General features: G+C 35.9%; 1 pseudogene; it reads right to left on the bottom strand.

Annotated features, from left to right (window-relative positions):
• Window positions 1–357: 357 nt before the first annotated feature.
• On the bottom strand, window positions 358–10,342 carry LOC138017141 (uncharacterized; annotated as a pseudogene).
• Window positions 10,343–10,770: the final 428 nt, after the last annotated feature.

A 10,770-nucleotide genomic window follows, 5' to 3' on the forward strand; every position in this document is an offset into this window, starting at 1 on the left:
TAGCATGAATATCTACATCCCTCAAAGGCAATATATAGTCGTTGAAACAGTGCAAACCTGATTGATCAACTACTGAGAGTTGACAAATTTCTGTAGTTTTTCCAGACATGTTTGTTTCAATATCGTAAATGACGAAATTGTAAGCGTTGTTTCTGTCATAGGGAAATTTCTCCGCCACTGGTCAGGTCGTTAATTTAGGAATGCATGTTTCAAAGTTTTCTAGCTTCTCACTTGAAATTTTCAAAGCAATGATGTCAAATTCTTGGATCAGTTTGGTAGAATTGTTTGCATCCAGGTAAACTCCTATTCCACTTTGAAATGTGTTCCCTTTCTTAGCTTGTATTTGACCATCAAGATTTAACTTCTGCGTACGTAGTTGAGCTCTTTGGCGCTGTTTTTTCTTAGTTTGTCTTGGGTAGACTTGTGATCCATCCTTTCAATGTAGCTGATACAGTGTATACCAGGTTCAATATTGAGGCTCTCAAGTGTTTGGCTAATGTACTGATATCCAAGGTTTACTTGCGAGCTGCCACAGGCCACTCGGAAGTCATTACTTTCACTTGAGCCATAGTTTAGGGCCTCATTTCTCTGCGAATTTGCCCCAGATGATAACTTTGCAAGTACTATGTCAGTACAATATTCATCAAAAGTTCTCTCCAGAGCTTTCCATAAGTCATCGCCATAGAGATCTTTGCCATTTGGTAAGTCAAAGTGTTTATAGCTAGTAGTTTTTGGCACCACACCAGGATTCATTGCAATTTTTGTGGTTTCCAAACGAATGTGGTAGAATGCTTTGTAAGGATTTTTGAAGGGCTGATGGATTTCCGTTATTTTGAGACACGCTATAAGTAAAACATTTGATCAAGTAGTTGATAACTTTCTGTTGGCTTAGGTTATACAACCTTGTAGTTAGTGATTTTTTGGCATGCACAATGTCTGTCCACTTTTCTACAGAATAAGGGACCTTCTCTTTATATGTGCAGCTGTTGTGGAGTCTCCATCCCTGACATAAACAGATAGTTTGACATGAGAATTTAGGCTTTCAGTAAACAAATGGACTGCTGCCATAGGCTCCATTGCTTTTGATCATGTTGTATGATTGAGTCAACAATTGTGTTGCTTGGCTTCTTTTCCAGTTTTGTAGCATTTGTGCAAACCCTGGAGAATTTTGTTCTTGTAGTATAATCCATAACCTTCCCATAGGTTAAACCCATGACTGCAGCATGACCGGTTGACGAGTTATACCCCTTTCCCCGTTTTTGCCAACCAATGTCATATGAGCAGGGGATATTTTTTGCAGCTTTGGTCATCTGCTTTTACACCCTTTTGGATGGCAGCATTTCTTTCGTCTGACATTGCAGTTTTGCAAGTTTTCTTTGTTACTTGCTCTACTGCAAGCCCAATCTCATTTTCTCTACTTTTGAAAGTTACTGGATTCATTGAGGTAATATTTAATGTACACAGTAAATTAGTTAGGTGGGTTTCACCGATTCCTGTATGAAGACACCCAAGAACAACTCTTGAATTAACATCGTGACTGGGAGGACCTCTTTGACCACTCTTGTGTTCACTGGAGGTCTTGACAACATTCTCTGTACCACACACTGCACAGATAACTGAAAACACTGAGGCTAACCCATATTTTTTTTCTGCTTTTATGTTCCACAACGACAAGTTGGCTGAAAATGAAGTGACAATATTGATACTCAGGGAAATCTGATACTTTGTTCTGGCAGTGTGTCTTCTTCTTTAATTTGGAACGAATAAGCACAAGTAAATTTTCGCAAAAACTAACAAAATTTCGCAAATGCAGTGAATGCAATTTGTGGTCTGTGGACAATTTGAAACTGCTTGTTGGTTCCAAATTTACCAAAAACATTTCTGGTGCTAACAATAGACTTAAAATTGTGGGACACTTAGTTTAGGGTAACGGTGAGGTTTTCAGAACTTCCCCAGATATTTAACAACCAATCCCTGACTATTTATGGCTAATTGCACATGATAAGTTTTGTAATGTTTGGAAGATTTATTTCATGAGGCTTATCAACCTCATAATTGTTTCTTGGACACCTGTTAATTTTATAGTCTCAACGTTGTGTGTACTTGCCATAAAACTTAGAATTCATTTTGACTTTTCTTTAGTGTTGATTTTCTTTGAGCAGAAAATGTTTCTTCTCACCTGCTCAACAGTGCTGACAACATTTCCATTAACTTCTCAAAACATCCAAGTCCATGATTCTACTTCCATGAGGAATGCAATTTTCCTTCTTGCTTGTTTCTGATAAAGATCCAAAACTTGTATGTTTTAATGGTAATTATATTATATCAGATTGTAACTGTAACAAATCATTTGTTGGAATTTTAAAATTAAATGTCAAAATGTTCAGGTATAATCATGTTGACGAGATATTAGCTATGAACTACCTGTGGTATAATACAAAAGTTCAAATTGAGAACTATTTCAGAGCAAAGAAAGTCTTGATGAAGCACTTGTGTCCAGCCAGAGCAGTCAATTCCTACCTTTTGTTCACTTTTCTGATAAATTTCATCAGAATCTAGAAAAGAACTACCAATTTGAAGGTTTGAATGTAATGAAATGACCAGTCTGGCCCATCATTTCCTACTAGTGGCAAGCACCCATAGATTTAATCAAGAATTGTATATATCAAAGTACACATAAGAATGAACTTGGTTTCAATGTCCCTATCAAGAAATCTTAAGGTCATGTAATTGCATAGGATAGAACAAAAATAGCCTTGGGTTCTGCAAAAAAACAAATATACAATTACCATAAACACTTGCAGATAAGACACCTTTTCCCCAAAAATAGTTGTTAGAAATGAGTGGCGCTTATCTGCAGGAAGATCTGAAAAAGGCTGCCTCTGGTGGCCAGTTTTCCATCTTTGCATCCAATTTTATGCCTAGTTACATGTACTAAGCTACAAACGTTCCGCTCATGTTCTCGTTGTAATGCAAAAATCTATGGCAAAACTGTGTTTAAGAAAGTCCTGTCAACAAATACCAGAAAAAGATCAATCATATGTCAATGTTGGTAAAAACGATGTTCATTACATTAAAGTGCTAAAATTACATTAAAGTATTTTCTGTTTCAATATTAGTGAATAGTGAGTTAACGTTCGATGAACAGTGGATGAACTTGACTTCTAAAGACTAGACTTTGGATTTCTTTTGTTTTCTGTCAAAATACTTTTTTCCCTAAATTTGAGCTGCTAAAGTCAGGGTGCGGTTTATCTCCGGGTTTACAGTTCACCCGCCAGTTCAGTTGGGTAATACTACAGGGTTCTCCTTAATTTTCAGCGTAACAGGTATGGCACCTTTTCAAACCGTTAATGCAGTTGGTTAATGTTGGACGTTCTGCAAAGGATAAGCGACTTCTGAGCGTTTGCATGCGGAAATAAGTGCTCTTACAAGCGGTAAATTTTACCATTACCGCCTGATAAGAAGAACCCTGATACTAGCACACTAAAACAAATTAACCGCATGGATTACTTGCATGGTTATACCTACTTTTCACGGTACATTGAACTGTATGAGGTGTGCCACCCGCCAGTTCCGATTGGTAATACTAGCATACACTACAACAAATTAAGCGCATGGATGACCTGCATGGTTAGACCTACTTTTCAAGTTACATTGAACTGTATGAGGCATGTCACCCGCCAGTTCAGATTAAAAATACTACATAGCATACTATAACAAATTAACTGCATGGTTAGACCGAATTTACAAGTTACATCGCACTGTATGAGGTGTGCCACCCGCCAGTTCAGATGTAAAATACTATAAATTAGTATACTATAACAAATTAACTGCATGGTTAGACCTACTTAACAAGTTACATCGAACCGTATGAGGTGTGCCACCCGCCAGTTCACATGAAAAATACTACAAACTAGTATACTATGACAAATTAACTGCATGGTTTGACCTACTTTACAAGTTACATCGAACTGTATGGGGTGTGCCATCCGCCAGTTCAGATGTAAAATACTACAAATTAGTATACTATGACAAATTAGCTGCATGGTTAGATCGAATTTACAAGTTACATCGAACTATATGAGGTGTGCCACCCGCTAGTTCAAATGGGTAATACAAGCATACTAAAACAAGTTAACCGCATGGATTACCTGCATGGTTACACCTACTTTTCAAGTTACATTGAACTGTACCACCGGTGCCACCCGCCAGTTCAGATGAAAAATACTGCATAGCATACTATAACAAATTAACTGCATGGTTAGACCTACTTTTCAAGTTACATCAAACTGTATGAGGTGTGCCACCCATCAGTTCAGACGGGAAATACTACATAGCATACTGTACTAAAAGAAATAAACTGCATGATTAGACCTACTTTTTAAGTTACATCAAACTGTATGAGGCGTGCCACCCGCCAGTTCAGATAAGAAATATAACATAGTAAACTATAACAAAACTAACTGCATGGTTAGATCCACTATTCAAGTGCCATAGAGCTGTATGAGATGTGCCACCCACCAGTTCAAATGGAAAATACTACAGAGTTTCCTAAAACAATTTTACTGCATGTAATTGAGTAGTCCTGATATTAAATTGATCTTTAAATCATTGTTGCCTCATGCAGATGTGTTTATTAGAAAGAATGATATCACTTGTGTTTGATGTATTTGCAACTGAACGATGACTGACAATTTCCTCAGACTCAAGGGACAGTGAAACCTTTCTTGGTTTTTGTCAAAAAACTTACAGTATATGAACAGAGAAGTCACTGATTGTTGCACTGAATATCTCTTCCTTGTATTCACCCAGTTCAATGTGAGGGCACTCGACTCTTCCACAATTACCTGATGTCTGGAACAAATTCACTTGACCCAGTTAAAACAGTTTGACCTAATAATGTTCACAAGGTATATCCAGAATGGCAATGAAACCTCTACCCTCCCAAGTTTTGACACAAAGACATCAATAATTATTCACAATTGCATCACAATTTGCAATCAGCACTGTCTGTTTCTTGCATCTCAGGAAATTCTCTCAACTTAAATTTCAATGCTCAATTTCCTTCAGTACTGCATCTTGCGGTTGAGGTACATGTAGGCCCTGGAAAAGATTCACACCAGTCAATCAATCAATTTATATAATTTCATAATATTATTTTCGAAGAATGATGTAACAAATCACTTTGCCATTCATAAGCAATGTTTCTGTGTAAGTGAAACTGTATTTTGTACATGTAATAAAATCAATAATAATTATTTATTGTTGAATTTTTCATAATTCCTTATTGATAATGTCTGAATTAGTGTTTGAAGGGTACAAGTCAAAAGAACTTTTGCATTTCACTCATAAATTTGCTCTTTTTTTTTTAGGGTGCCTGGGCATAAAGCACTAGTTTGTGAAATTTCCCATATCCAATTAAAACAGTGGGCCCAGGTGGATATATTATTAAGATCTTGTAAGAATCTTGTAAGATGGGTGTTAAGATGAAAATCTTAGTAAGATCTTGTTTAAGATCTTTGATCTTAATAAGATCTTATTACATTTGCTCATCAAATTTTCTTCTAAAATTTAATGTTGTTGAAATTTTAAGATCTTGTAAGATCTTAACAAAATCTTACAAGATCTTACTGTAGACAAGAGCCTAAAAGATCTTACTTAAGATCTTACAAAAGATCTCAGTAAACATTTTACAAGATACATGTATTAGTCAAGATCTTAAAAATCTTACAAGATGTAGTAAGGATCTTAAATAATCGATCTTGCAAGTCTAAGTAATGATTTCACATACAGGTACATGTAAGATCTTAGTGAAGATCTTACAAGATCTTAGTACACACCCTACAATATTGTGCATGATCTTTGTCAAGATGTTGCAAGAATTTATCTTAGTTTATAACCTTTTTCTCTCACAACAATTTTATTCTTTGAAGATGAACAAGCCAAGGATTTTTTTTAACAGTACTTGGTTAAGGAGTGTGTGGACGGTTTCAAAACCAAAAACATGAAAGAAAAGACAAAGATAAAAAATTACTGGAAAATTCTACTGAAACAGCTTGATTTTCATAAAAATGTGTGACCAACGGAGTCTATACTTCAAATTTACACTATTTTACCTAGTATTCTACTATTTTTGGGATTTCTTGGCATTTCCCCAAGTTGGAAGTATTGGAATTTCTGGTAGCCAAAAGGTTGACCAGCGGGGGCTCACGGTGGACTTAAAATTCTGAGGAACTTAGCCTCTTATTTCATGAAGTCAATTCGTTCAACGAAGAGACTATTTTGGCCTTCAATAAAAGGTTTAAAAAACAGCGAGTCCGCCATAAATCTTGTTCAATTTCCGTTCGTGAGTGCAAGAAATCGAGTCAAGTTGGCCATGTTGGATAGCAGATGAGAGACTGAGAACGAGTGAGCCACCTTATGCTCGGGTCAGCAGTCACAAGAAAGAAGAAGATTTTCGGCGGTTGATCAAGCGATGATTCAAGCTTTTATTTCGGTTGTTTTACCCGTGAAAAGGGCTGAGCCAAAACAAGGAAATGTTGATAACAACTCCTTTACAAGAGGTAAGCTGTAACTTTGAGAGGATACTGTTAATTTTTGATTCTGGACTGTCTCTAAAATTTACGATTTAGTATTCAAATATTTTTCACACATCCAATTTACGCATGTATTAATCACCCAGTAGATAAATTAAAAAACTTAAACAAGAATTTCCGTAGCTTGATAATACAAAAGGTTAAGCAAATGACTAAATGATTGGAGAACGTTTCCACAGCACATATGATTTAAGAGCTCTCCCACAGTGTCCTTTTTGATTAATGCTGCTTATTACTATGGCACTCAGTGCATCAACATGTACATGTACTACGTGTAAGTTTATGTGTGAGATAATTTATTGACCTTTTGGGCAAAGATAGGTAGCTGTGCAAAAATCTGCTTTTCAGACATTGATCAACTGGATCAACTCTGGACGTGACAATGAAAATCATGCTTTCTTTTAATTTATAATTTTTGCACTTTAGCTTCCAGATCACTAGAATTCAATTAAATTCTGCAAGTAAGAAATAACTTTTCTTTACTTTCCATATATTGGTATCTACTAAAGCCAACTTGAGGACTAATATCCTATACCAAAACAAAAAATTTTAACAATAATTAAATTGTATGTTAAATTGTAATTAAATTGTAATTAAATTGTAAGTCTACAACACAATAACTTAAAAGGGAGGATTGAGTATCAATTAACTTAGTGAATTAAGTATGAAGTAACGTAGAAAGCAAAATTGAGTTAAAATACTGGTAGTATTTTTTTTTTAGCATTACTTTGTAAATTCGAAGACACGCAAGGAAAACTTTCAATTTAGTCTAAAACATCATTCCAATATACCATAAAAATTATACTGTTTTTAGCTTAATGCCTAACCCTCATAGTTTCAACATTAAAACTGTTGCCTTAAACCAATCAACGTTTTTGATAGTGGAAAAGCTAAGCTGCACAGTCCAGTTGACTAATCATTATTTCCTTATCTTTTTTATACAGGAGCAATAAAAAATAACATTGGGGAAGTGTAATTTTAGAAAAAATGGAGACTGATAAGGCAATCACTGAATCAGAAGTGTTTAGATTCAAGATGTAAAATATGTCAATAAATCTCAGAAATAGCTTATAAAGCAATTAATTAACTTGGCCTGAAAATACACCTTCTTGTGGTTGGAAATTTACCCAGTTTTATTCTAAAGTCACTCTCCTTTTGCGATCATTAAAAAAACATCAAAGTAGAAAGCAGAACTTGTCAACAAGAAATTAGATACGATTATCCCACTTTATTCTATGATCCCTTCTTTCACAAAAGGAGTGTGAATTATAGTAAAACAAGGTTTTTTGGAAGGGATAGAATACCTCAGGACCCCTCTTAAGCATGAAAACACCTCAAGCCTCTTTTTCACTAACCTTGAACTCGAATTGAAATATTATGGGTAATTCAGGTCAGACTTTAGTGTGACCCGAATTACCAGTAATATTTCAGCTCAGATTAGTGGAAAAGAGGCTTGTTTTCATGTTTGTTAGGGGTCCTGAAGCACTTACATGTAGTGCATTCAGTCTATCACTTCCAAGTCTTTTCTTTTTGCAATGTATTAATGTTGTTCTTATGATATTGAAAATTACACTATTTTTGAAGAATAAAACAGTGCATGTACTTAGTTTTGCTTTTTTTCTGTTCTATAAAAAATAATACACAAAAAAATCATAAATTCTGCAGCATTTCTTTGTAAGGTAGCATTAGAAGGGATAATACTTTGTGGAGAGACTGGCAATGACAACAGACAAAGACCTCAAAGGAAACTAAAGTGATTACATTAACAGTGAACAAGGGTTGATGTTATTGGGATTTGACTGTAATTTTCAGATAATGACACCACAAGACAGCATCATTGTTGGTAAAAATATTGCTAGTTGTGCGAATTTACTAATGAGAAGCCTGCAAGATTTGCTTCTTTATGCAGTTACTGGAGCACAGATTATGTAAAACAAAACAACTCCAAATAAAGACTAATTCCAAGTGACCAAAAATACAACTTGCTTTCCTGTACCTGCAGAAAGCCCCCAAAATTTATAAGTTTATCGTTGGTAATCTTGCAATATATTGCCAAGGATCCCTGAAGGATCTTGTAAGATCAGGAAAAAGATTCTTGGAAGATCTTAGCCCCAAAACAGCTTACAAGATCTTGTAACAGTCTTAAAAAAGAATCTTATAAGATCAATGTAACATTCTCAAAAAAAAGATTCTTAAAAGATTGGGTAAGAATCTTGTAAGATCTTAGATAGAATCTTACAGGATTCTTACAAAATCTTATCTAAGAACTTGTTTAAGATCTTATAAGATTCTTACAAGATTCTCATAAGATATTGTAAGAATCTTCTTAAGAATCTTACAAAATCTTGTATAAGAATCTTGTAAGATCTTGTAAGATGTTAACAAGATCTTGTCAGATTCTTAATTAAGAAACAAAGTTAGATCTTATTAAGAGATTTCCACCTGGGGAGCAATCATGCCAAAAATTGTCCCTTAAAACAAACGTTTTGAGATATAAAAATTCCTCAAGATGGCTTTTTGTGTATTGTTATGAATTAGATTAAGTACTCATCAAATAAAATTTGAGGTTTTGGTGGGAGAAATTGCAATATTAACTGCATCACAATATGATTGGTATATTTAGATGGCTAGCTCTACTACATAACAGTACATGTACAGGGTTCTCCCTACATTTAGTTTTCAGCGCAACAGGTATGGCACCTGTTCAAACCGGTAAAGCAATTCTGAGCATTTGCAGGCGGTAATAAGTGCTCTTACAAGCGGGAAATGTTACCGGTAGCTTTATAATGTTTCATGAAAAACGCTAGTAATGCAAATGCTTTTGAGTAGTCTACTATGGAATACCCCACAAGACAATTGAATTTTTTTTGTTGTTTAGGGTCACATACATGTACATGCAAACAAGCAAGTGACAAGTAACAAGTGAGAAAGCTTGTATACCATGTCATAGGAAATAGTTACATATCACCCTGCACAAGCAATGTGGAATACAGCCGAATATATGCTGTGCAGTTATTGACTTATTGGTTAAATATTTTTATGACTTGGTATAAAGGGCTTCACATTACTGAACATGTGACATTGTTTGGACATGAGAAACCAGTGAAGGTACATGTAGGTATACAGGTGACAAGGGAGTAACTACAGAATAACCGGCCACTATTGTGCTCTTGTAGTGGCATCGTTTGAAGAACAAGGCATCTGCAAGAGGCGAAGAAGGGACTGGGTATACAGAGATCTATATACAAGTATTAATTCCCTATTCGTTATTATTGTTATTGCCTCAAATGGCCTTAATACAATATAAAGTGAAACTACTAAGGGAGGAGGTCTGCAAAAGTAATGACTGTGCTGAGGCCCTCCTTGGCGTTTTCGGGAACGAGGGAAGATGGCTATTTTGAACTGGGGAACAGAGGAAAAATGACAAAATGTCTTAGGGAACAAGGCGACATAAACAATTTTAGGGAGCAAAAAGCTGGGAACAAGTTTGAAAGTAAATTGGGGAACAAGGGAACCAAATTTAAAAATATTTTTTTAAATCAGGTTTGTATCAGTAAGATGACGACATACCGAAAACTCCTCCGGCAGTCTTTTGCTTTTCGGATCTTTTGAATCTTCCCGCCCATTCGCTAAATGTAGCTGTTCGGCCAGGCCACCCTTTGTTCCAAGCGTTCGTAGAACTCCGTTTACGTTTTGAAGAAGGTCTCTATTTTTGTCATGAAGTTATTACCGATTAACCTTTTCGGAGTCTGAGGTTGAATTATGTCACTGCCGTGTATCTTTGTGGCGAATGCTGATTCCCGTGGACGACGTTCTCACCTGAATTGTCGTTGCCCTTTCTTCCGGATTTCGTCAATGCTTACTGCGTTTATTTGGTGTAATGCGTGCTATTTCACCCGCACAAAATGTTAAGGAATCGCAAAGATCCAATTCTGGTCGTCCAACAAGGGAAAAAGAGAGAAAGAGCACATACATTGATCGCCCGCACGAGTATCCAACCGATAATTCAAACCGATCTCGTTCCCAGGGTCTTTGCGGCGGGGCAATTCATAATGCCGGACAAAGTTTTTGCATCATGTAATTATTGTGAAATGTCCACAGTCCTTCTCTCTGTGCCAACATCCAATCACAAACCGTTGCAAGCCCAGTGCGATTCCTGGGGCGCTTTTTGGGT

This window comes from Montipora capricornis, chromosome 9 (genome assembly GCF_036669925.1).
Source record: "Montipora capricornis isolate CH-2021 chromosome 9, ASM3666992v2, whole genome shotgun sequence".
Taxonomy (NCBI): Eukaryota; Metazoa; Cnidaria; class Anthozoa; order Scleractinia; family Acroporidae; genus Montipora; species Montipora capricornis.